This window comes from Opisthocomus hoazin, chromosome 23 (assembly GCF_030867145.1).
Source record: "Opisthocomus hoazin isolate bOpiHoa1 chromosome 23, bOpiHoa1.hap1, whole genome shotgun sequence".
Lineage (NCBI taxonomy): Eukaryota > Metazoa > Chordata > Aves > Opisthocomiformes > Opisthocomidae > Opisthocomus > Opisthocomus hoazin.
Genome location: NC_134436.1, coordinates 9,374,718 through 9,399,897, shown reverse-complemented (window position 1 = coordinate 9,399,897; position 25,180 = coordinate 9,374,718). Strand labels below are relative to the sequence as shown.

Here is a 25,180-nt window from a genome sequence, read left to right as displayed (position 1 = left end):
ATCAATCGGAAGAGGTCAATTCTCGTTTGTAAATTGTGTCCCAGATTACATAAGAAATCACTAGAAATTTGAAAACTAGACGGAGATTTCCAGGATTCAAGAGTTCATATTCCTATCTTAATGGGAGCATTTTGTACACAAACAAAATGGTACACAACCAGAAACTTTTCTTTTCTTAAAGTCATAAAGAGCATTCCGAAGAAGGGTTTAACATTTTTCAGATATGTTGTTTGCCAGGACAATTTTACGAGTTATACCCATGTGTTGCACTGGATTAACACCCTTTTAAACACTCACCCTGTGGTATAATAGCATTTTTCTTTGACTTAGCACAAAGCTTTTCCTAGGACTCCAAAAAAAATATCCGCAAAGAAAATGCAAAACCTTGTTTGCAGCAAATTTAATGATTAAAGCCTACATGTCAGGTTACATAGAATTTTCTGCTGTGAAACAGGAACTCACATCAAATTTGGAACGGGTCAGAGTATGGTATCACAGAATGTAGTGGTCCCAGAGCATGGACACCCTTGAGAAAGAGTTAGATACTCAGACTGTGATTTCTGCCTCCTGTAAACCCGTAAAGATCAAAACCCAGGACTTAACATTTCAGCTAACATTGTAAAGTAGCAGCTGGACCTCTCATCTCCTGTGCCTGGTCAGCTGCCTTCTAGGCATGTTGGGAGGCGCAGTGAGAACTACGCGGAGTAAGGCAGCACTGCGCAGAGGTACCTGACGTGCTAACGGCTGACCGGGGCTGCTTCTGGCCGCGGTGGCTGCGTTAGCGTGATGCACGATTGTGTGGGTGCTGTCTGCTTTTTGGCAGGGCTATTTAGATGAGGCGAATTGTTTCAAGTCCCCAAATCCTTTATTCAGAGCTAGCGCTTATATGTCAGCACACCGTGGCATTATGTGGTGCAGCCACGTCAGTGACTGTAAAAATCTCGTTTTGGAAATTAAAAGCGACTGTTTTGCTGCATCCAGATGTTCGAATTCACTGAAGCATTGTATTCCAGCCAGACCGCTTCCATGGTCATTGGTCACCACTGCTAGCTGTTTTCTCCCTCCAAAAGAAATTTCACAAGACTTCGTTACCTGTGCAGTACTTACACAATGGTGAGGAAGATCCACTTCGGTGAGGGTTAGAGGAGAACGTTAACTGACATGGCAGGGTTTGTGTTGTCTGCCACTATTATTGGAGTGTTCTGGATATACCCTGCGATGTTTGCTTCCCTGTCTCTGAAATATCTAGGGATTTGTGTCTTTCTCAAACAAGCAAAGATCTCAGTTTATCTGTGTCTTTACACAACGTGACTGTTCAATGTTCTCCTCAAGTCTTTGACAGAGTTGTTGAATTAAGAAGGCGGAATGGGAGTCAGGGTAGGGTGGGAGACAAATCTGGGGATGAGGGAATCCTATAGATGATGCCACTCAGCCAAGGAGATGGGCTTTGTAAGAAAATAGAAGCTAAATCAAGTGCTTCTGCTGCACTGATGCACATTTCTGAATAGAAGGAGCTATTTGTTACATATAGAGAGTGCTTCCTCAGCAGTATGGCGGCTCTGAAAGTGCTGCTTCTAAACCACGCAGAAAGCACTGCTCTTGTGTGAGGAATATGTAGCAGGTTGTCAGGCATATTTCTGAATATTCCACTTCTTATTAACACAGTGGAACTGAAAACGGTTAATAAGGGAGAAGAAAATGAGAAATTAATGAAAATTTTTCTATGTGTATGTTGGAACAGATTAGTGTATGCTTTCAGGTCAGGGAAAAGTGGAATGATGGATGTTGTTTAAAGATCCTGTTTATTTTGTTGTATGTTTCTTTTCACATACGTTGAGAGTCTTTCATTGCAGCTTTGTTTCATAGTACTTGGGTTAATATGATAGATTATATCGGCCTCAGTGAAGTTCATATTTGTACCAGGTCACCCGCCCTTTTCCCAAGAAGGGAAAAAAGAAACAGTAAAAAAAAAAAAGGGGGGGGGGAAGACTGTCAGGGTTTTCTAAGAGCTATTACATTTTGTAAAGATTAAAAAGCCGCTCAATGAGCATTTGCCCAATAGTCTTAAACTATTATGATGTACTGAGTAAATAGTGTGACAAAATACTGTGCATGTATTGCTGGATAAATCAGACGCATTTAAAATCCGTAAGTATAATGAACCTCATTCTTTATCATAAATGCCTTAGTCCTCATCTGCCCACTACGACTGGTAAGGGAGGCCCAAAGAATCAAACAGGAATCATTTCCTTTCTTCTGTACACAGAGCAACTGAGGCACAACTATTTCAGGTAGTATGTTCTAGTGCTGCTTGAAGAAATGCATTGGTGCATTTACTAAGGGCATCTGGCTAGAATACATAAATCCAGCTATTGAAAACTCTGCCACAGATATTCATTTACTATATTCTCACAAACAATTTAAGATATCCTACAATTATGCACTTCAGAAAAGTTTATAACCTAAACTGAAATGGTAAGACTATTATCTGTTTTAAAGGCACTTGAATAGGATTGCAGTTCAGCATAACTCGGTATTATTCCCAGATTTCTTGTGTTTTCTACTAAGAAGTATATACCTGATAGTCATCGAATACTGAAGTGTGGGCCTCTCCTTGCTCTGCCTGTCACAGTATTAATCCGCTGACCAGTGGCTGAATCATTACTGCGTAGAAAATAAGAGGAACAGCAACGCAGGAACATACTCCCAGCATGAGTGAGCCAGACCCCTTCCCTTCTACGAAGCCATAGGACAAGAATGTTTTCCATCTATGACAGGGTGTGCACGCGCTTCGTCCATGCGCCTCCCATGCCAGGGGCCTTTACAGGGTCACCCAAAGAGCAAATCTGTTAGTGCTGGCGTGGCACACAGTCCCCAAAGTGGTACGATGGCAGGGCTCGCCGCTGCTGCCAGCATCAAGCGGGTGCTGCTGTCAAGTCAGCAGATACCGTGGCAAAGAAGCAGAGAAATGGAGGGATTAAAATTTCTAAAACACCCTTCCTCTAGCAAAATAATACCTGAGTAAATAGAAAACACTGCTATATTATCCTGAAGAAATATAATTTGGATCTCTTTTCTCTCTGTGAACCATGGGGACTAAAATCTCTTTGAACAACTGGGTACATATGGAAATAGCCTGTAATGGTCTTCACTGTGAAGTGAATGGAAAATTTCCTGAGGGTGACGTTTCTGCCAGGCACCATCGAGCATAGCTATGTAGATATAATTATGGGAATTGTAATAAAAACATTTTTCTAATTGATTAGTTGACCAATTAGACCAACATGATGATCGTGTTCTTTACAATCATCAATAATTCAAAGTAATCAGTGTGATATTTTGGTTTACGATCTGATGATTTTAAAACAATTCCATCTATTATGGAAGTGACCTATAGAAATAAAAGATCTTAAACGAAAAGAATTTTATAGAATTTTAACTTCATCACATAAAAATCATTCCAGGAGTACAGAATTGAATAGAAAATATTAGTCTCCTGTAGTGTTTTTGAGTAACCTGCCAAATTTAGGAGTTACAATAAATAGGCTGTTGGAAAAATCTCTTGAAAGGTTTTACTTCTCTGATAAAGTATAAATTTCATCTGTAAATTAATGTGTTTCAGTTATGAAACCTTAAAAATGCAGAACTAAGATCAAGGGTCGGCTGCAGTAGGCCTACTGTGGTTGTTCGAGTGCATTGGTGGGTCCAGATCTAACGGACTCCAACAGCTATTTGTGCTCTGTCGTCCTACATAGGTTCCAATTTATTTTTCCATTTGAGTCAATATGAAGTCAGAAACCCAAATGTACCACTGGATATGAATGAATGGTGGCTGTCAGAATGGGCTCGGTAGCCGTTACAAGTAAGACTAAATCAGAGCAGTCCCAAGGCTGTAATAATTTATGCTGGTGACATTTACCCCAGGTGGTTGGGGATTATAATATACCAGAAAGTCATGTTTTCCCCCATTTACATTACATTAATCATTGCATAGCTGGACATAAAGATCCAGCTTTGGATTCAGTTGCATGTCATATCAGCTACCAAACAAAACCTCAAAATCAGTTGCTGTGACTTCAAGCATTGCCTAGTTCATCTGTGTTCAAATACTCAGATTCAAGGAAAGGACTTTTTTAGAAATCAACTAAATCTTATTTTTAAAACACTCAGCAACGTGGAGAGTCAGATTTAAAATAATTTCAAACTTCCTCACTGTAAATCAAAGCTTATGGCCAGGCAAATCATTAGTTGTTTTTATCTTCAAATTTAATAGCTGTATTCTACACTGCATAAATGGCTTAGGAGCATTAGGGTTCTTAGTGTCTGTAAACTACATTGTTGGGACTTGTTTTTAAATATTTATAAGTCTACTGTTAAGAACAAATAATTTTCTCAATCTATTTCATGAGCAGAAATTATTTATAAGTATATCATTAATTATTTAGATTTTCCTGGTATTATATTTACATTAATAATTAAATGCATCTAATTATTAAATCATATAAATAAGATTTAGTTTCATTGATGAGCTGAAATGCAAACAGCAATTCTATCCCTGACTAAATATTTGAAATGAGATACTTTTCAGTAACAAGCCCTCGTACTAGCTAGAAGTCATGACAGTAACCTGCTGAGCTACCTTACTGTCTCAGTGTCTCTGGGATGTAATTACTGTACCCGTGACAGGTTTTGGATTCTCCCAACCAGAATCGGCTTCGTCCACCTCTCAGAGCTGTGACAGTGCAGGAGGCCAGCAGTCAGAATGGCAGCGTCTTCACGCTGGCCACCAATTACCTCGGTACTACCCACCAGCAATTAGCTTCTCTAGAGTAGGTGACGATCGGATTCACTCTGCAGGAACCGTTGGCCATCTCCTCATTAAAATCTTCAAAGAGTGCCACAGCTCAACAAAATGTAGAACACTGTGCCTTAGTCTCAGATGTTGTAACCCATCTCAGAGGCACTTGGATTTCTGCGGTGCCCCAAGACACGCGTTTCTGCCAGGTACCAGCACCATCGCCTTCCTCAGCGCAGCGTTTCCAAGCTGCGGAAGGGCGAGGTTCGTGCTCCCTGCTATACAAGATGACACAGTTAACAAATGGCTGATTTCTCACTCCGTTGTGTCTTGTATAAAATATAATTACATGATGAGTAAAATGTAACCTGTTCCAGCCCCTGATTACGATAAAGTTAGACGAGGCTCAAAACCCTGTCATTACCTATATGAAGTCTTCTGGTGATTACAGTTCTTTAGCATAAACCTTCTGCTAATACCGTCCCACTGCTATTTCTAGTCTTTCCAGTATCAGGGATTACTCATGTTTAGCAGTTACGTGCATGGCCCATGTGTGCAACTTTTGCGGCAGACAGACATAAAATCTTTACATCTTTTGAAAATGTGGAACGGCTGTTTTCTAGGATTCTTTACTGGTGTTGGAAACAAGTCACCATTTCGAACCTGGCACCAAAGACCCAAGGTCTGGACTAATGACAATGCTTAGAAATCTGTTTTCAAACATTTTTCGTCTTTTAAATATTTAGAGGGAACCAGACACCTAGTGTATACAGTCCTTCTGGAAGCACTCTTAACAGACGTATTTTCAACATTTTTTTTGTCTTCTTCAGTGCCTTTGGGTATAGTCTAATTAATTATAGACTAAAACTTCCCCGTAAATTATAAAGTGTAGATTTTACAAATGGGATTTTCGGTTGTTGATAGCAAGTAAGCACCTGTTATAAATAGCTGCCCTTAGTTGAATGCAGACGTAAAAGGTTCATAAATGTTTATTATAGCACTCCATGTTTTCGGTATCAGCTTGATATTTTCTTGTCAGGTCTTTATTTGGTAATGTAATCCTGAAATCTTCCATTGCCTGCTTTCATATTGATTCCTTTATTCTTTTAACCTATTTCCAGCCATGCTGGTTTATTGAGAAATAAAAGTAAGAATAATGTCAATGGTTTCCCAGGCAAAAGGACCCAAGAGAACACTTTAGGACAATGTGAACTACAAGGAGAAAGAGTGGAGCTGGTGCTAACTTATATGAACTTTTAATTTGAGGATAATGTTAGAATTGAATCATAATCTTCAAGGTGAAGAAGTACATTAGCTTCCTACCTAAGCTGACTTAACCTGAACTGTGAAAGTGACATTAATTACCTGACAGAACCGTTATAATTGTTTTTCTAGTGCTACAAAAGCTGAGGAATATTTATTTTCAGAAGAAGATGCATTGGCAGGGTGTATGTATTCAAACAATGAAAAACATGCAATAGGGATAAGAAGAAATCTAAGAAATCTGCTTCATGTGTCATATTCAAAGAGAATTTTCTAGTATGTCTGTAACATTCTTTTTTTTGCTTTGTTTTATTTTGGGTTTTGGTCATCTGGTTGGTTTACTGAACAACTGAACTGTAATCGCACAAAATGTGGGGAGCAGACGCAAGATGGCTGAAATTGTGCACACTGTAGGAAGCAAAGAGCAGAGTGCATGCTATAATAGTCCGGTTCTACTTTTAGCAAGGTTAAATGGCTAGTGAACTTCAGAAGGGAGAACACAAATAGATTGCAAGCATCACGCCTTAATGCTTTTGTTACAAAGAACTCTTAATTGCTCATGCAAGGATGGGAAGTCAGAAATTAGAAAAATCAGGACAATGATTGCCCTCAATATAATCCCTAAACTTCAGCCAAAGCTGTCCAACTTTCTGTCAGATCACAGTCCTCCTTGATTTGATTATGTACAGCTGTTGCATCTAATCCTAGACTGTGAATTACCTCAAGAAGAACTTTTCATTCTTTTTAATTTTTTTCTTGACTCGGTGGGGTTTGCATCTCTAAGCTCTTTCTGTCTCCAGCTGTCTCAATCTATGATACCAGATTTTCTTCTACCATAGTTACTTTGTTTAAATTATTTATGCATAGACAAATTTACACATGAAGTCTGTTATATCTGTATTCTTATTTATCCAAGAATTCACTGAACCTCTGTTTTGGGAGGAATTCAAGTGCATACTGTATTTTTGCTTGCGGGTTGCGTATTCTGTATAAAAAATTGTCCTAAGGAGAAAAAATGTAAGGAATCAGTGAAACGTTACGAAGAGTCTGAACATCAGAACACGACCAAGCCTCAGAGGGTATCACACTGCGTACATGCACACTGAAATTTCTGATTTACACAAACAGGCTCTAAAATAAGCACCTCAGATACAAACAGCAAGAGCAGCTTCAGTAGTCTGTGGCTTAGCGCAGGTTTTAGCAGCCGTAGAGAACGCCGCATAAATAATCAGGCAGCAAGTCTTCGCTGTGCTTGCTGTAGCTGTGCATCTGCAGCAGCCCTCGCGGGGCGGCGGGGGTGGCTAGCTCAGATGCATCTGCATGAGCTGTAAGTACTACTTGAACCTGAAATATATAGCTGAGCTTTTTCTACAGCCAGACTCTGTGAGATGGTTTCATATTCATCTATAACTTTACTTGTCAATTATGGGCGTACTAGGTGTAAATAAAAGTGTTGGTTTGTGGACAGGTCAAAAGACAGTCCTGTGATTTAGGCATGTAATTGTTCCATGTCACCTTATGTTCACCCCAGCCAAAGAAAGGGTCTTGCTTCACTCTCAGTGTTTGGTTGTGTCAAAGATGAGGCCACAAATAAGCATATATAATATTCTTAAAGCTACGCACACGGGCAGAAATGACAGTAGCAGATTGGAAACAGCTCTCTCTTGTCAATAGAGATTTTGCTTCTCTGAACTCTCATCCAATTTGCAAGTAATTAAAATTTAATGCTCTTTAAAATGATTAGGCAAAAATCTTAATCATAAGGCAGATTGACCTACATGTCCGACAGACGGAAAAAATGCCACCTTACACGAATTTCTTTTGATTACAGTTCTTGACGGAACCGGTTATTTGGGAAAGGGTTCTGTAGATTCTGGACACAAGGGTATCGACAAGTGGCTTTGAAAGTTGATTAAAGCACCAGAGCCAACTTATGTCATCTTAATGAAGTGTGCAGTACTACCAAGCTGTACTTACTTTCCAGAAGACATACGGAGTTTCTAAGCTTGCTTTATAGCCAGTGCTTTTTTTGAAGGGAATTGTTAGAGCGTACTTTAAAATTAAAATACCCCAAGGGTGGTATTGGGTCTTGATCAAATCTATTCTTGATGATGATCGGATAAGATAAAATGAGTTTTATTAGTAGGTTAATAGTGGTACAAGATAATATATATTCAGATTTGTCAATAATAAACATAGATTGGAGAACAGAAAAAGATTTAGATCTAGCCAAAAGGGAAGTACCGAAACATTTCCAGACAAGGCAGAGTATGAAGGAGACAGTGTAAAATGACAGAACTACGAAATTAATGAATTAAAAATTAAAACTTGTGACCTTTGTCTTTGTGTGTTCGATTTGCTGGTATCCTCAAGGGAGCTGCTAAGACTCTTAGTTGTCATTTGTTGATTGTTGCTGGTACTGAATTTATATTGACATTAATTAAATCCCTGCTTGAAGGGTTCAGCTTGAAGACTTAACGTGGCTAGAAGGAGACGTTGAAGGGATGCACTAACATGCCTAGAGATAATAAGAAATCTCATAAGTGATTAATCCATATACCCTCCTTTGCTCAGAATTAAAATGGTCACTGGCCTTGTTTCCCAGAAGAAAATTTTCCCCGTGTCAAATTGTAGTCCAATAGGATTTAGGATGGGTAGGAAAGAATGAAGTCTGTTTTTCTCTGTAGCTGGGGAGTACTTACTTGGATAATCTGCATGTTTTTCCCTGAAGAAGTTCTCTACTTTTGTAGAGACAAAGAATGTTAGTAATGTCTTTAATATGACACTTTTCCTTTAGCACATACATACTTTTTAGATTCATACATTTCTGCCATAATGTCATAAGCCTGTTAAAGAACACTGCATGCACCATGCCATGTGGTATATAGGATAAGGGTCTGTGGCTCGTTCTGGACAAATCATCTTGTCTGACTCCTGGACCCCTTCCACCTTTGTGTTTCTGTGCTCCTAGATCTATGTCTGTAATGAAGCCCCAGGTACGAATTCCCCTGAGCTTTTAGATTCAGAGATCCATTTTTAATTTGGGTAAAAAAGAAAGGAAGACCTTCCCTTGGTTGGGGAGGATCAGGTTAGAGATCATTTAAGCAAACTGGATACCCACAAATCCATGGGCCCTAATGGGATGCACCCATAAGTGCTGAGGGAGCTGGCAGATGTCATTGCTGAGCCACTCTCCATCATCTTTGAAAGGTCCTGGAGGACAGGAAAAGTGCCCGAGGACTGGAGGAAAGCCAGTGTCACTCCAGTCTTCAAAAAGGGCAAGAAGGAGGACCCAGTGAACTACAGGCCGGTCAGCCTCACCTCCATCCCAGGAAAGGTCGTGGAACAACTCATTCTGGATGTCAACACTAAGCAAATGGAGGAAAAGAAGGTTATCAGGAGTAGTCAACATGGATTCACTAAGGGGAAATCATGCTTGACCAGTCTGATAGCCTTCTGTGGTGGCATGACCGGCTGGGTAGATGTGGGGAGAGCAGTGGATGTTGTCTACATTGACTTCAGCAAGGTTTTTGACACGGTCTCCCATAGCATCTTCATAGGGAAGCTCAGGAAGCATGGGCTAGATGTGTGGTCAGTGAGGTGGACTAAGAACTGGCTGAATGGCAGAACTCAGATGGTTGTCATCAGTGGTGCAGAGTCCAGTTGGAGACCTGTAACTGTTGGTGTTTCCCAGGGGTCATTACTGGGCCCAGTCTTGTTCAACTTACTCATCAATGACATGGGTGAAGGGACAGAGGGTACCTTCAGCAAGTTTGCTGATGACACCAAACTGGGAGGAGTCGTAGATACACTGGCAGGCTGTGCTGCCATTCATCGAGACCTGGACAGGCTGGAAAGTTGGGCAGAGAGGAACCTGATGAGGTTCAACAAGGGCAAGTGCAGCGTCCTGCACCTGGGGAGGAACAACCCTATGCAACAGTGCAGGCTTGGGGCGGACCTGCTGGAGAGCAGCTCTGCGGAGAGGGACCTGGGTGTCCTAGTGGACGACAGGTTAACCATGAGCCAGCAGTGTGCCCTGGCTGCCAAGAAGGCCAATGGGATCCTGGGGTGCATCAAGAAGAGTGTGGCCAGCAGGTCGAGGGAGGTTCTCCTCCCCCTCTACTCTGCCCTAGTGAGGCCCCACCTGGAGTACTGTGTCCAGTTCTGGGCTCCCCAGTTCAAGAAAGATGAGGAGCTACTGGAGAGAGTCCAGCAGAGGGCTACGAGGATGAGGAGGGGACTGGAACATCTCTCCTACAAGGAGAGGCTGAGGGAGCTGGGCTTGTTCAGCCTGAAGAAGAGAAGGCTGAGAGGGACCTTAGAAATGCCTATAAATATCTCAAGGGTGGGTGTCAGGAGGATGGGGCCAGACCCTTTTCAGTGGTGCCCAGCGACAGGACAAGGGGCAATGGGCACAAACTGAAGCAGAGGAAGTTCCAGCTGAACATGAGGAAGAACTTCTTCCCTCTGAGGGTGACGGAGCCCTGGCCCAGGCTGCCCAGGGAGGCTGTGGAGTCTCCTTCTCTGGAGATATTCCAGCCCCGCCTGGACGCGGTGCTGTGCCTGCTCTGGGTGACCCTGGTTCGGCAGGGGGTTGGGCTGGGTGACCCACAGAGGGCCCTGCCAACCCCCACCATGCTGGGATTCTGTGAAGTATTGCCAGAGATGGGCTGATATTCCTGCATGCAGATAGCCTAACTGTGTCTTACTTGTCTTTTATACTGACAGATTTCTATTTCCAGGGGAAAAAAAAATGCAGCTTTTTAGGCAACTTTTTGATTCCTACTGAACATTAAGCAAATATTTTCATTGAAATATCTGTTGTAACTTCAAGACTTCCTTGAGTGGTAATAGCTAGTTAGATCTCATTATTTTATATATTAGGTTATAGTTGTTTCTCCTGTAAGCATTATTTTGCGTTTATCAACACTGATTTTCCTCTGCCATTTTATCATTGAGACACTAAATATCATTATGTATTCTGTAAGTCCTCTCACCTTTCATTTTTACTATGATTAATAAATTTGTATCATTAGAAAATTTCATCCCTTGCATGGGTAATCTATGAACACGTTGAGCAGCACAGTTCCCACCGTAGTTCTTTGCAGGATTTTGACTTTAAAACCTGACCATTTGTTACCTAAATGTTATTTCAGGTCCTTTGCTTGCTTACAAATCCATGCAATGGCTTTATTTTGTATACCACGGCAGCTTAATTTCAAGAGCACTTTATAAAAGATGGTAATGAAAACTCTTTGGATATCAGATCATAAACTTTCCCTATTAGTAATGTATTTGAAAATGCATATTAGTTCTGTAGAGTATCACTACCCCGCAAGCGTGCGTACTTACCCCCTTTGTATCGTATATCCATGCATCTGCTGATTCTACTCTTTTTAAGCATTCCTGCCAATCTACATGAAGTTTTCTGAATTTGTCCTTTATAAAATTCTGAACCCCTACTTTGTAAAAATTACATCCTATTTACTAGCTTCCATTCTTTCCATGCTGAAGCAGATTTAAACAGTACAACCTATGTAAGACTTGAAGGCCATTTTCAAAAGAATGCTTCTCATTTGGTGAGAATATGGGAAAGAGAAAACATAAATGGAGCCAAATTCTTGGTTAGTATAAACTGATAAATGCCATCCATAATGTGCCACTGATCTAATTTGATGTGAGTAGCCAATCCACCAGAAAAAAATAATCAACACTTCAGTAGTCATAGAGGTCAGTGCAAATCACGTCGTTCGCCTGGGAACACACCCAAGTGCCCAGTTGGGCTTTACAGCTCCAGTTGACTACTGCTGCAGTGACAGTGTAGTAATCAGTGTTCATTCTAACTAGGTTGAGGCCTTAGCTGAACAGTAGACCAAAGATGGGGCAGAACTTTGTCTGTCTACTGTGAGGACGTTTCTGTCCTCTCATTTTTGTCAGGCCAGTAAGTCCTTTCCTTCAGGGTAAGCTGAGGACACCTTAAGTGTGAACATACCAGTCCGTTTTGGTAAATTTACCAAAAGCATTAATCCTGAGTGAGCGGTACAATAGCAGAGGCCAAGACGAAAGTAGCTCAGACAAAAGATTTTGCCTCAGTCTGCACAGTTCCATTCCGAGTGCGATCACTACCTGGGTAGCTTCAAGTTAATTGAAACTTTTAATCTGATAACCTTTGAGCAGTGTGACAGTAGCATTTTTTACCTTAAGCCAGTTTTTTATTTCGAACATTTAGTACATCTGATATGTTATGCTTATAAAATAGTAAATGTGACAACCTCAAAATATCATTTTAGAGTCACTTAGCAGAAGACTGTACTTCTAGATTTTTTGCAGAAAAATATTTTGAGTGCGGGGGTTGAGTAATAGCAGCCTGCTGTGGAAATACTGCAGTGGCATGCTGAGCTGCAGGCACGGTGCAATGGGAAGACCACAGTTTACCAGATAAGCCAGGAATGTTCCAGTCAAAAATGTTCTTTTCATTAAAAAGTTAAAATTTTCGTGAAAAAAATGTTCTTTGTGCCTGACCCTGGCTTTAGCCTGGACAGACCCTGTTGTGCCTCTGTGTAGGGAAAGATAGGAACAGTGGGGATTGACTCGGCCAGAAATATGACCCCAACTCGCTTTGTCTAATGAGGTCTGTGAATTCAAAACCAGAGATAGCCTTAAAAGGCTTACTAAGGATTCTTCAGCAGGGCCAACTGCAGTATGATTTTGTTAAATAAATGTAAATGTATCACATTCCTCTCTATGCTCTTTTATGCGCAATTTCTTGCCCTTAAACTGAAAAAGACAATAGTTTTCCTGTATTGTTCAAGATTTTGTGTTTCTCTCTGATTTTACAGATCAATACCACCTGGCTTAATGAAAAAGAACCTAAATTTTTTACCTTGGTACCATTTTCAGCATAAAATAGCTTAATTTAATGAAGGCTGATTCCACCTGAAATATTTCCATTTAAGAGAGCTTATTTGTCTCAGATAGTATTTAAAATTGGCATGTGAAAATTATTGTGTGCGGTGATCCACATTCACATCAAATTTGAAGTTAAACACGTAACAGGAAACTTTGAATTATTACTATCGATGCCTGATTGTGTTAATATCAAAATTTACAATGCTATAAAATATATTTATGGCATTGTAATTGATAAGGCTATTAATGCTATGTAGTATTAGCACTTGCAATTGTATCACTATAAAACTAATTTATAGCTGTGGTAGTAGTCTCTGACATTGAGCTTGAGATCTAAACAGATTTTATAAATCCATACAGTAATTTTGCATGCGAACTGCATTTCTAAACAAAAAATCATTTGCACTCCAAGTTGAAGATTTTCTCAATCTGCCCTTCTCAGTTTTGCTGTTTATTTACCTGTATCCTCCTGGAATTGGTTTCTCTGTGCTTTCTAAAACAACTGCAGAGAAGCCTATAAAAAACACTCCAGAACCTTCGCAAGAAGCAGCAGGAATTACTTTTTTCACAGCGTTGTCTGTACCCTTCGTTGTTGCTATCGCTTGGTCGTACTGCCTGGGGTAGATACGTGGCTGAAGTATTCACCAGCCGGAGAAAGGTAGTAAGAACTTCCAACAAGGGACCACGCTTGTTAGTTATTCTTATTTTAGAGATGTTTCACAGCTTTTTCTTAGCAACATGAGGTTTGTTCCTGATATAATGCTAACACCCATTGATGCTACTGGATGAATCTCTTCTTTGTGATTACTTTCTCTGTTGGGAACTGGTCAGTGAATTTGCATGATCAAGATTAATCTTGGATCCAATGTTTCTTTTTAGTCTTGTTACAAATCAAAATATTTTTTTGAGCTTTGAAAAGTCTCTTGGAAGTTTCCTTCAACGTCTCTGCAATAGCTACATAAAATTACGATACAAGTAGAAAACCAAAAGCCATTTGTGTGTTTATAGCGTGAGCGGACGATGTTGCCACCGCCGCTGTTACAGATGCAAAGTTCTGGTTGTAGCAGCTTCCGTTCTGGTCACACACGCAATGTTGGTTATTCTCTGTGTCACTGGAGACCACCTTCCTCGTAGCCTGCTGCACTCCAATATCTAAAATGATTTGACTGTCAAGTATGGTTTAAGTTTTAGGAATATATTGTGATTTGAGCAGGACTTTTCAGCGTCCTAAGCCTGTCTCATTCTCTTTTCCAAGAGCTGCATTACCTTGGATGTATGTAAGGGTACATAGAAAAATGAGCTTTTTTTGCCTAGCAAAGTTAACAGGTGAATAATGCACTTCATTCTGCCAATGACAAAAATGAAGGAAAATTTGCAATGCGTGAGTAGGCAGATAGATCTTATAATTTTGAAGTGGAAAGATAATCTGTTGCTTCATTTTTGCCCTTTGAAACCTGACGCTCTCCCCGGGAGGTGGGACGGCCATAGCAGAGCAGCACCCATGCTCTGCATAGCTACGGGCCTCCCTGACAGCTCCGGCACGTGCTCTCGCAGTAAATGGCTTCTGAGTCCTGCCTGCATACCTTTGGGCTGATAGGGCATTCCCAGTGGCAAAATTTTTATTAAAAAATTGCCAAGCTTTATGAAAATTACTCTGTGCTTTTTATCCTAGCTGCTGAGCTACTCCTCAGCTCCAGGAAGGCTTGATATCTGGTAAGACAAGCCACACTGAGAGTTCCTACGGGTTGGTCCCTGAGACTTGAACTCCGCTTCGTCATTTTCTTTCCTTCCAGACTTGCACATTGTTTTTGGAGAAAGATTTCTCAAAATCATGCAATCTAGAAGATTGATCTAGTTGTATCTGTGTGAACATTTCACATTATAAAGGAGTGGCTACACCTGTGATTTCCTAATAATCCCAAAGTTCCTGGGCTATTCTAAACGATTGAACTCAGTCTTTAAAATTAAAAGCAGCTACGACACAAGATAGCATAAAGTGACTCCGAAATCAGCCTGTCTCCCTCTGACAGTTTCAGTGCCCACGAGCTGCGGTGAGAGCAGGGAGAACAGAGCTTTCTGCATCCCGGAGCAGTCTCCCACCCTCGCCCTGCTCCCAGGCAGCCGAAGCCCGGGCGCTGGCTCTTGCCACGTGCCCACGCCAGCGTGCGGCTGCTCTGGGACCGGGCCGGGAGCCACTGCCTCACACACCAACAGGTTTCCACGGCTCGGTGCTGCCTTCCTGCGTGCCGGTAGCAGCTCCTGCCTCCCCGACTCTCACAGAGACGTAGTAAAGGAGTTCACCTAATGCCCTATTACCTGTGCCTGCATGCAGCCTTCATCAAAAAGGCCATCCTGAGCCTGGCCTGGCTTAGCATGAAAATATGTTTATTGCCTGTACGGTGTTAGGGGTCTCCATCATAGACAATACTCAAGCTGTATCGATCACTGTGCAAGGAGCAAATGGGATGTCTGGGGTCTGTGGCTTATTCGCCCTTCCTCAGCAACACACGGGATCCAGCAGGTGCGGGAGCTGCAAATCTTGTTACTGTAGACAGCAGCAATATGTCTCTTGCCAACGCTTTTTACCACATTAGGAAGATATTTTAAAAATTGGGACGGTACAATTCAACTTTTTAAACCATTAATTTATGTTTGCATAGACTTTTTCTTAGTACCACGAGGAAAAAGATTTACTCCACAGGAGGACGTAAAACTCTGTGTTTCTGTGAAATCCAGCTGAATGTAAATGAGAAAACAGCTCCTCAGGAGCTGCCTCCTCTCATTTGGTTAAGCAGGTGTGGAGGTTTTTCAAAAATGTTTTGGAGGCACAGCTGTAAATTCAGAATAGAAATGGAAAACAATTTCCATTTCCTTTTCACAGGAAAAAAAACCCTGTTTTCTTTGAAATGCTTAATATTATCAGAATCTAGCTATCCTTTCTGCACTTACGCGAAAGCGTCAGCGGGTAAAGGCTACAAAGAGTCCCTTAGCGTGCCAGGAGCAGCAGAGGAGAGCCGTGCTTTGGTCGGGCACGCTGAGGTTACGGGAAGGCGGTGTGCCTGCTGTCGCTGAGAGCAGTGCTAACGACCTGCGTCTGGGCAGGGGCCCAGCGGGGATCCCGGCCAGCCCTTCTCGTGCGCGAGGCAGCGCTGGCAAGAGAGCAGTGACTGCAGCTTTGGTCTGAAGGAGCGCTTGCGTGCCGCGCCGCGTGTGCGCTCTCGTGCCGATTAATCTCTCTTACTGGAGAGCCTACGCCCAGCCACACAACCTGTTCGTCTAACGATGGCAAGCGGGCAAAGTCTGCCAAATAGTTTATTAACTTGTAATATAACGAGAGTTATCCCCTTTTGTGTGACTTCACAACCAAAATCACTTTAGTCAAAAGTTAATGGCATTAAGCGTAAGGGATAATCTTTTTCCCACCATGTTTGACCTGGGTTTCCCGCTTCGGAAGCGGTGCGTGCTCAAGAGCGGCTCCTTTTTTAGATGAAGCAGATTTAAAACAATAGCAATACATATATTGCCTTCTCTACATCCGACGTTCCTGTCACTCCTCTAAGCAGGCGTGATTTAACCTTGCCTTCTTCCGTTCTCTTGAGGAGAAAATTGCAGTCCATTTCTCCTTTGATCTGTCAGCTTGGAGCAGCTGGCAGCTTGTCAGCACCCCGTCTGCAGGCGGGCATTTCGCTGCTGAGAGTAATACCCCAGCAATCTGCACGTACTCAGCCTGGACAAAATGACTGCGTAATCAGTAGCCAAGGAGTCACTTTTCATGCCGCCGTTGCGTTCGAGCATTTTTGTGGAGTCACACTTCACCCGCTGCCCATCACTGCAGGTTCTTTTAAGCAATCCTCCCCATTATAAAGAAACAAGTCCTTGAAGGTGGACAGCAATAGTCCTACAAGCAATGCAGGTGCTTCCTAGCTTTCAGCAACGCCTGCTTAAGCATGTGCTTAAATTCAAGCAGTGTTCTCATGGGGGCCACCCGTGTGCTCTTGGAGGACTGAGATCAGTTGAGATTTACTCAGGAGTAGCTGTAAGCCCTGGACACGTTGCAAACAAAGATCAGGAAAAACAAGGTGACATCCTGCCCTACGTAGCTAAGAATGTGGAAGTGTTAGTAGAACAAGAATGTACGTGCTGCATGCAAATCTTAATGAAATTTGTGATTTAAAATCACAACAGTTTTTTTAAAAGCAGGTTTCCAAGTCTCATTAACTTCAAACAAGAGGATTCATATTCTATTTAAGTAGACCTCACATTGAGCCACTTTCCATTTACAGTATATTCCTAAAGGTAGAAGCAGCAGGGAGATGAAATGACTTCATTTACTGGAACAGCTTCTTTTATATAAAACGTTAATCATTTTATATATGACAAGCTTATGCTTAATGTTGCTAGAATACTCCTCGTAAAACATTATTTTTTGAATGCATAGACTCTCCTACTGAGCACATAACAGCCTTCAGTGGATGTGCTAATCCAGTTTGAATATATGTAGCATTTAATCTTAATTATGATGCTGAAGTCTATACAATGTTAATTATTCATTTTGCATGTTCCTTGCACTTTATTGTAATTCATAATTTCCTTAATCAAAATGTAGCTTTTAATGATAACTGTAAAATTTGGAAGAAACCTGCCTGGTAAGCATAAGCAGACTTCTTCGGTTTTGCTTAGATTTTAGTGTGAGATGGCAAAAGGAAATTTGCCGAGCTGGTGAGAAGAGAGTGTTGGATGAACAACATCCAGCCAAGCGAGCAGCATCTCCCCCGCCCTCAGCCCGGCCCGCTGCGGCTGCGGGAGTCAGCGAGGGGTCTTCTGCTGAGATTTGCTAAACCAGAAGTCTCGAGGCCGGAGAGCACAGGGTGATGTTTCATCCGGCGTTCTTGCCTGCTTTCCAGCCGTGGCAGAGTGTGGTAAGCTGCAGGCAGCGTAGTGCATAGTGCTTTGAAAAGCTTTCAAACAGGATGAGACGACTGCCATAGGACACAGAAAAAATATGAAGTAGAATTAAAAGAAGCCATTACAGTTCAAACATCCGTAACAAAATGTATTAAAACAGATGAGAAAATGTAGCAGAAAAATAGAAGACAATGAGTGGTAAGGGTTACTCTGCACAGGGATTAGAAGATGTCTCTTTTTTAAAGTATGGCAGGAAAAAATTATCTTAGAGTAACAATTTGAAACTACTGCTGCTTTTTATATAGAATAGGCTTTAAATAACAGGGAAGGGCCACGTTACAAATGTTGGGAACGCTGAAGATGCTAGTGCTGTATCTCAGTTGCAGCATTTAATGGAGTATTTATATGACACAGCAGAACAGTGAGTTTTAGCTTTTCTGGGGTTTGTTTCATTTTAAATACATGTATTTTTAAGCGGCAAAGTACTCAAAAATGACTGAAGGGAGCACAGTGTCATAAATGTGTACATTAGCAAGCAAGTCAGAGATGCATGCCCTCTTTTCCTTTTTATTCTTTCTGGAGTCCTAGAGGGATAAACTCAGAAATACTTACTTAGGGTTCATATTATCATCCAGAGAAGACTAAAACATATATAGTCTCATAAAGGAAACCTCTGTGTCTTGGCACGTATGTTCTTGCGAACCCTTGCCAGGCCAAATTTACAACAAGCTATTGATGAAAGTTACTTGTGAAATCACCGGGGAGGAAATCACGTCTTTTTAGCCTGAAAGATATATTGGCAAATATGAACTGCCACACAAGCTTTGATACGAGCTGCAGCTCCTCATCTGTCTGGAACGTCACAGATCAGTAGCTACACCTTTGGTCAGATGGGCTGTGGCAGATCCCAGAAGACTCCGGGAATATATCCTTGCTCATTAGTTAGGGAGTCACGAACTGACCTTTAGAAGGGAAACTAAAAATTCTAATGGAAAAAAATTAATCTGTGTCTTAGGATCTATTTTTCTCATCTAGGATTTGACAGTTTGGTTTTGGCTTACAGAAAGAACTGCTCATGTTCAAAATCCCTATCCAGGCAAAATAACCTTGTTCCTGAAGCTGCCTGTTCTCCCCTCACCGCCTGGGAGCTGCTGAGCCAACCCGCTCGCATGCGAACTGATTGCCAGCGTTCCAGAGTGAGCGACCTGCGAAAGGGCAGCGGGAGAGGCCGAGCACAGGGAGAGGCGTCGGAAATTGTTAGGCAGACGGATTTGCTGTTTTCATGAGTAGCAATTACGAGTGCCAGCCAGCCAGACTATCCCTGATGTTGGGATTCACTTTGCCGTGAGATCTGTGGTGCAATAATCTAAAACTGGCTGGAACTTTGTCACCTAAATAATGCTTTGTCAGTGGGAGATCATTACCCAAGGTTCTTCGACCTGGATGCCGAGACATATGTGTCGTGTCCCCATCCCCTATAGCCGTTTGACATTGCAGGTTTAGCCATTTGAAAGGTGGTACCTCACAAGATTTTACTCACACAGTTGTAATATCTTGCAGAGATGATACATTAGTTCTTTGCTCAGTTGTTTTTTACAAAATATTTCCGTGAGAGGAAAGAAAGGTAACCCGTACTAAAGGGGTGTATGGCAGTTTATGGCTGGAATAAGCAATTTTTAAATCTCTTTTTCATATTGATATGAGAGGTTAACATTCTCTGTCTTTTGCAAAAATATTGGTATTCCAGTGATGCTGCAGACTTTCATAAAGCTGTTGTGACATTTAAGAAATTAGCTGTGAATACATCAAGGATCCTGTGGAATACACTGTGGAAGTGCAGAGCTATTGGAACTGCAAATGGTGATCGCTGTGGTTATTTTTCGGACAAGTTGATTTCATGGAGAGATTTTTGGTTTATGTGTTACAGCTGAAGCACCCGAGCACAGAGTGCTTTTAAAAGTTAATATAAAAGCTCAAAATAAGAGTTTTAATAAGTTTCACTCTTTTTCTGTGTTCTAGAAACCTTGTTCTTTTTCTGCCTTTATAGTGTTTATGGTCCAAGCATACAAAAGCCCAAAACACATCCGTTGTAGGATCCAGTTTCCAATCACCTGCGTGGGATTTATGCCTGTTACAGTCCATTGTACTGATGAGGGGACACCACCCAGATAAAAGAATGCGCTTCACTTATTTCCGTCTTACTGGAAGTTCAGCAGTCTTTTTATTTGTCTTCTTTAGAACACAGTGCTGCTGTTCTGCAGTTCCCCCACCTGCTTGAGATGCATTTAGAATGTATTTTAAAAGTTTCTTTAACTAAACAGCTTCAAAGATACCTGTTTAAACCATTTTGTTTCTTCTTTACAACTGAATCTCTTCTCATTCTTCTCCTATTTTCCTAAGCCATACTTTTCTAAGGTTTGACCCGTAGTATAACTGCAGGCAGTAGAAATATCCCAAGAACAATAGAGCGCTTTCAAGCTTTTCCTGATGTTCTTTGAGTTCTCATCTGCTGTCATTTTCATTTTTTATCATTGTCATTGGCTATTTCCTAGCCCTCTGGTGTTTGTGCGATTCTTCGCGTCTCTGGCTGTCTTCCGTGGTCTCCAGCTCTTTGGGATGTTCAATGAGTTGATCGTCTTGTGAGATTGTACAGAAAGGATATTGATGTGTACATATGATATCATAACAGGACTCAAGCCTGCTAAATGAGTTACAAAATAAATATTGAGAATTTTATTTTACATAAGGTTACGTAATTTATATTTTAACACAAATTTTGCAGAAGCTGGTGGACTAGGTTTAGAAAACTATAGGGAGTGGACAAATCAAGAAAAATTATTGGTGGCAAATACTTTTAATCTGTTTTCACATATCATTTATGAGTAATCTTGGCTGTTTTGTTTGTTAGGTGTATCAGATTATTAGCTGAGGGATTTATGCAGGTTATTTATACCTGTGGTCTCTTTGCAAATTTTGCAGTATGAGTATTTACTGTCATTAGTTGTGACATATCATTATTTACCTAAATCACATGATATTTCTTCTTTGTGTAATGGATTGTTGAAAAAAAATATTGAAATAAAATTCACGTGGCTTCTGTTTGCTATTGTCCTAAAAAAAGAAGATTCTTACTAACCTTTTCCTAAATATTTAGGGCACACTAAAATCACTGGTACTAAATAATAGCTATGGCTGAATAAAGCCATATTCTATGGAAATGAACTGATTCTAACAGGAGATAGCAGGATAGTATTACCTCACTATTTTATGTAAAACTGAAATTGTGTTTTGGAAAAAACAAATGCACCTTGTTTATACCCTATTCAAAGAAGACTCAGATCTGCAATTTGCTTTTAAAAGGAAATTTTTCTCATAGCTGTCTGGCACAAACTCAGTGCACTGACCTGACTATGGTTCACTGACAAATTGCAGTGTCCTACACGAGAAAAGAGTAAGTCCCAAATCCCCAGAAAGGATTATTTTTATATCGTATTCAAGTGATCTATCGTCTGAGACTAGCATTAGCTAAGCCACTATTGTTTTTTAACTTAGTCATACTTGATAACCATATTTTAGTCTTTCAAATGTTATAAACTGAAGCTCAAATGTTTAAAACACAGTGGTTATAAATAAAATATGAGATCTACAGAAATTGAGAGGGTTTATGCCAAAATGTTTCATCTGATTATCAAGGAAGTAGTATTTCCTTAATTAGGCTTTTTTAAACATTTAAAGATGTTTCTTTATTGACAAATACATATCTGTGTTCTGTTACAAAAATTAAATATGTAAAAACTGTACTGAAATATTTGTTGAGATAAACAACTGAAAGCAAAATTGCATGACAAGGCTTCTACGATCTGTGCTCTATTTTGTTTCAACAATTACAGATCTTACTCCTACGAAGTGTATTGATTTTAAAAATACGCAAAGTATTTGAGAAACAATTGTAATGTATTTCAGTTGCTTTTTGTTGACTTTCATCTTTCTACTTGTATTTAATCTTTAATGCTGAATGAGTGATTGACACTGGAATTCCACAATAAAATCCTACATTCCTTGGGGATGCTGGCTCAGTTCTAGCTTGGAGCTGCCCTGGGAGACGCAGTTCAATATCACTCTCTACTGGAACCCTGCAATAACCTGATAGCTTCTGCTTTGTGGCATGGCTTAGGTTTTTCTGTGCGGATCTGGGATCTGAGGCACCACATTGAGAAAAAGTGCCCTGCAGTGGCGATATGCTCATTATCTCAGAAGGACACTGGCATTGCTGCAGAGGAGCATGGGCAGCTGACTGGCCAAGAAATAATAGAAATAGCAAGTCTGAAAGCAAAATTACTCTCTGCTTTTTCAAAAATAAAGATGCTGCAGAAGATATACGAATTGAAACACCCTATGGCTGCTCATGACGGTAAGATAATCTTGCAAATAATCCAGGAGAAACACAGTGGCTATCATCGCAAACCACATAAAAATGCCAGTTGTGTTCAACACTAGACTACTATCCAGCAGGTGGGACAAAGCCTGCTAGAGATCTGCTTAGAAGCCTTTTTCGTAGGGATGTTTGACTTCACATGAAAGACTTCTTTGTCAGCTGAAGGGAATGATATGAGATAATTCATGCTATTTTTATGGTTTGTAGATGTCTCACTTTAAAATACGTTCACCATTAAAATAACCTATACCTGTATAGTGGTACACTTCATATGTCTCTCATATGGACTCATATGGAAATATATGTGTATTATATATATAGTATATGTGTACACTTCATATGTTCTCGTATGGAAATATATGTGTATAACCACGTGTACAACTTTGAGATTAGGTGTCCCTGAGGTATATTTATCCCAATGCACACCTAAATCATGAATATCAGACCACTGGTCTTGGTCAGAGCAGTGCATCACACCTACATACGAGGACAATCTCAGCAGAGGTTATATGTTTGCCTAAGTATTGTGCTTACCCAGGTCTAAATGAAAAGTACAGTTATTTTGATTTTTACCACTGCTACTTGGACTTTATTTTGTATCATGAAATATTTGATATGCTGAAAATATTTGTTGTGACAATATAAATATTAAAATACACAATATTCCCTAGTTTACAGATATTGATTTCCTAAAGGATTCTCATTGTCGGAGGCAGTGAGTTTAAAAAACTCTAATGATATTTTTCATATTTGTACTTTAACGCAGGGTATGCAGAGCAACCACTGGAGTCATTTCCTTCGTCAGTGGTTTAGGTTGCGTTCAGAACTGACTTCCCATAGCACTCAAATGTTTGGGACTTCTGTATCAAAACTACAGAACTTCTCTGACTGAATATTTGTCTTAGAATCCTTGTCCATCATTATTCCAATTGCTTTTGTAAAATATTCTGCCTTCTATAGTCATTCCTACCTGTTCTTGAATTTAACACTGCCTGGGTTGTTCAGTATTACTTGCTCATGCTTTGTGACACTAAAGACTGTGAGATTCAATTCAGCATGCACTTACATGACAAAATTGTAATTTGTAGTTGAAAATTAAGCACTTGGAACTGCTACAAAAATACTGCTCTTAAATGATTCATCATATCTTTAATAATAATCACTTTGAAAAAAGGCACATTTCTGTTCCTATCTGTGAGCCTGCCAGAGCTGCAGGTTAACAATCCAGGTTTGAGGACTCTGCTCTGGGTATTGGTGGTGTATTCCTTGCTTGACTTGAAGCAGTTCAGCAATTTTTCTTCATTTCGATTTAACCAATGATAGAAATTTTGCATTCTTAACATTTGCCTCATCATGAGGATGAGAATGTTTGATGCAAAGGACTCCACGTTCAGCCCAGTAACTGTGTTGGAGGGTTTACTTTGGACCAGTTTGGTTCTGTGAGCTGGACACCTGCCAGCAGCGCTTCAGGCACCTTCCCAGTGCACACTCCCTGCCTGAGCTTCCCCACGTCCTGCAACGTCTCTGTGATGCAAACCAGAGCAAGAAACCAGGGACAGTTTGGAGACTGGCCTCAAAAGCAACCGGTTTAAACTAAAATCCTGACATCAGCACTCACCAAATAAAAGACACAAATTAAATTGCTTCCAGTTGACCACATATGAGGATGCTGGGAAGGTTCAAAATGAGCTCTGAGCTCCTGAGTTTGTCCTGTGCTGAAAGCACAAGACCTTCCTCCTTGTTAACGAGGAATTGCAGAGTTAAAATGTGGCAGCAATTTTATTGGCGCAAAAGGGAAATGCTTTCAAGAGAGCAGACATCCAGAATGGATGCTGTAAACCAAAGAAGCACTATTTCATCGTGGCACAACGGTGCCTCTTAAACATTCCTCTTTGTTTGTAGCTAGGAATAACTTCAGTTACTAGAAGGCAATTTCTGCTGCCAGTTCCACACACCTGGAACCGTGGAACTCCACTGATGGGAGAGAATGCGGCTGTAGCACCTCTGTTCTCAATCATTTTGGGAAACTAAGTGTTTCCTACAAACGAAAGTTGAAACATTTGAAAATAAGCTAGGAGTCAGTTTTACTTCCAGTCTTTTTTTTCATTTCTTGGTCAAGTACAGGTACTTTTTGTAAACAATTTAAAGAGTTCTTACTTGCATCCGCTTGCGCTCAGTAGGTATTTGCTTTTAACAATGGCTTGAACTTTAATAAGCTGGTACCCATAGCTTGTGGCATGTTGCTTCAAGAGATGAAAGCTTACAACTAAAATAAAAAGGAAGGTCATAGGATTTTAACTGCCAGCCAGAAGCAGAAATAGAGTCATGTTAGAATTGCTCCTGGTTTTTCGGATTTTTTTTTAATTAAAAAGAAAATAATTATTTACGTTGATTTCCTCAGCACTGTTTCTTTATTCCAGTATTTCCTTCACATTTTTTTTTCTGGTTGGTTGGTTGGTTTGTTTTTGGAGGGGGATGCGAGGTTCATTAAGGATGTGCAAATCTGAAGACCGTTAATGCACTGCATATTCTTTGAACTTCTGCCTGGATTACAAAACGCTGCCAGCTTCTAAGTACCAAATGTAAAGTTACAGCCACGCGCTCACGCTGTCCTCTTCAGTATTGCTAGCAAAGATGTTTTGTTAACATTAATATGACCATTTAGATTTAGCATCCTGTTCAAAATAGCCATCACTGCCTAGTTCTGAAATGCCCACAAAACGAGAGGCACCAGGCCACTCTGACATCTGAGTAAGCAGAGGTAAATCCACAGACCTCTGCAGCTTTTACCCACCGAAACAAAGGTCCAGATAACTGCTTGTACATTTATTGAAACTACTCCTCATCTGTAAGTAAGCCAAATCCACAAAATT

At 40.7% G+C, this 25,180-nt stretch overlaps 1 protein-coding gene across 3 annotated transcripts in view; it reads left to right on the top strand.

The window, feature by feature from the left end:
• The window catches only part of TENM2 (teneurin transmembrane protein 2), a 1,253,534-nt gene that overhangs the window by 95,000 nt on the left and 1,133,354 nt on the right, over nucleotides 1-25,180 (top strand). The gene's annotated exons all lie outside the window — the stretch shown is intronic.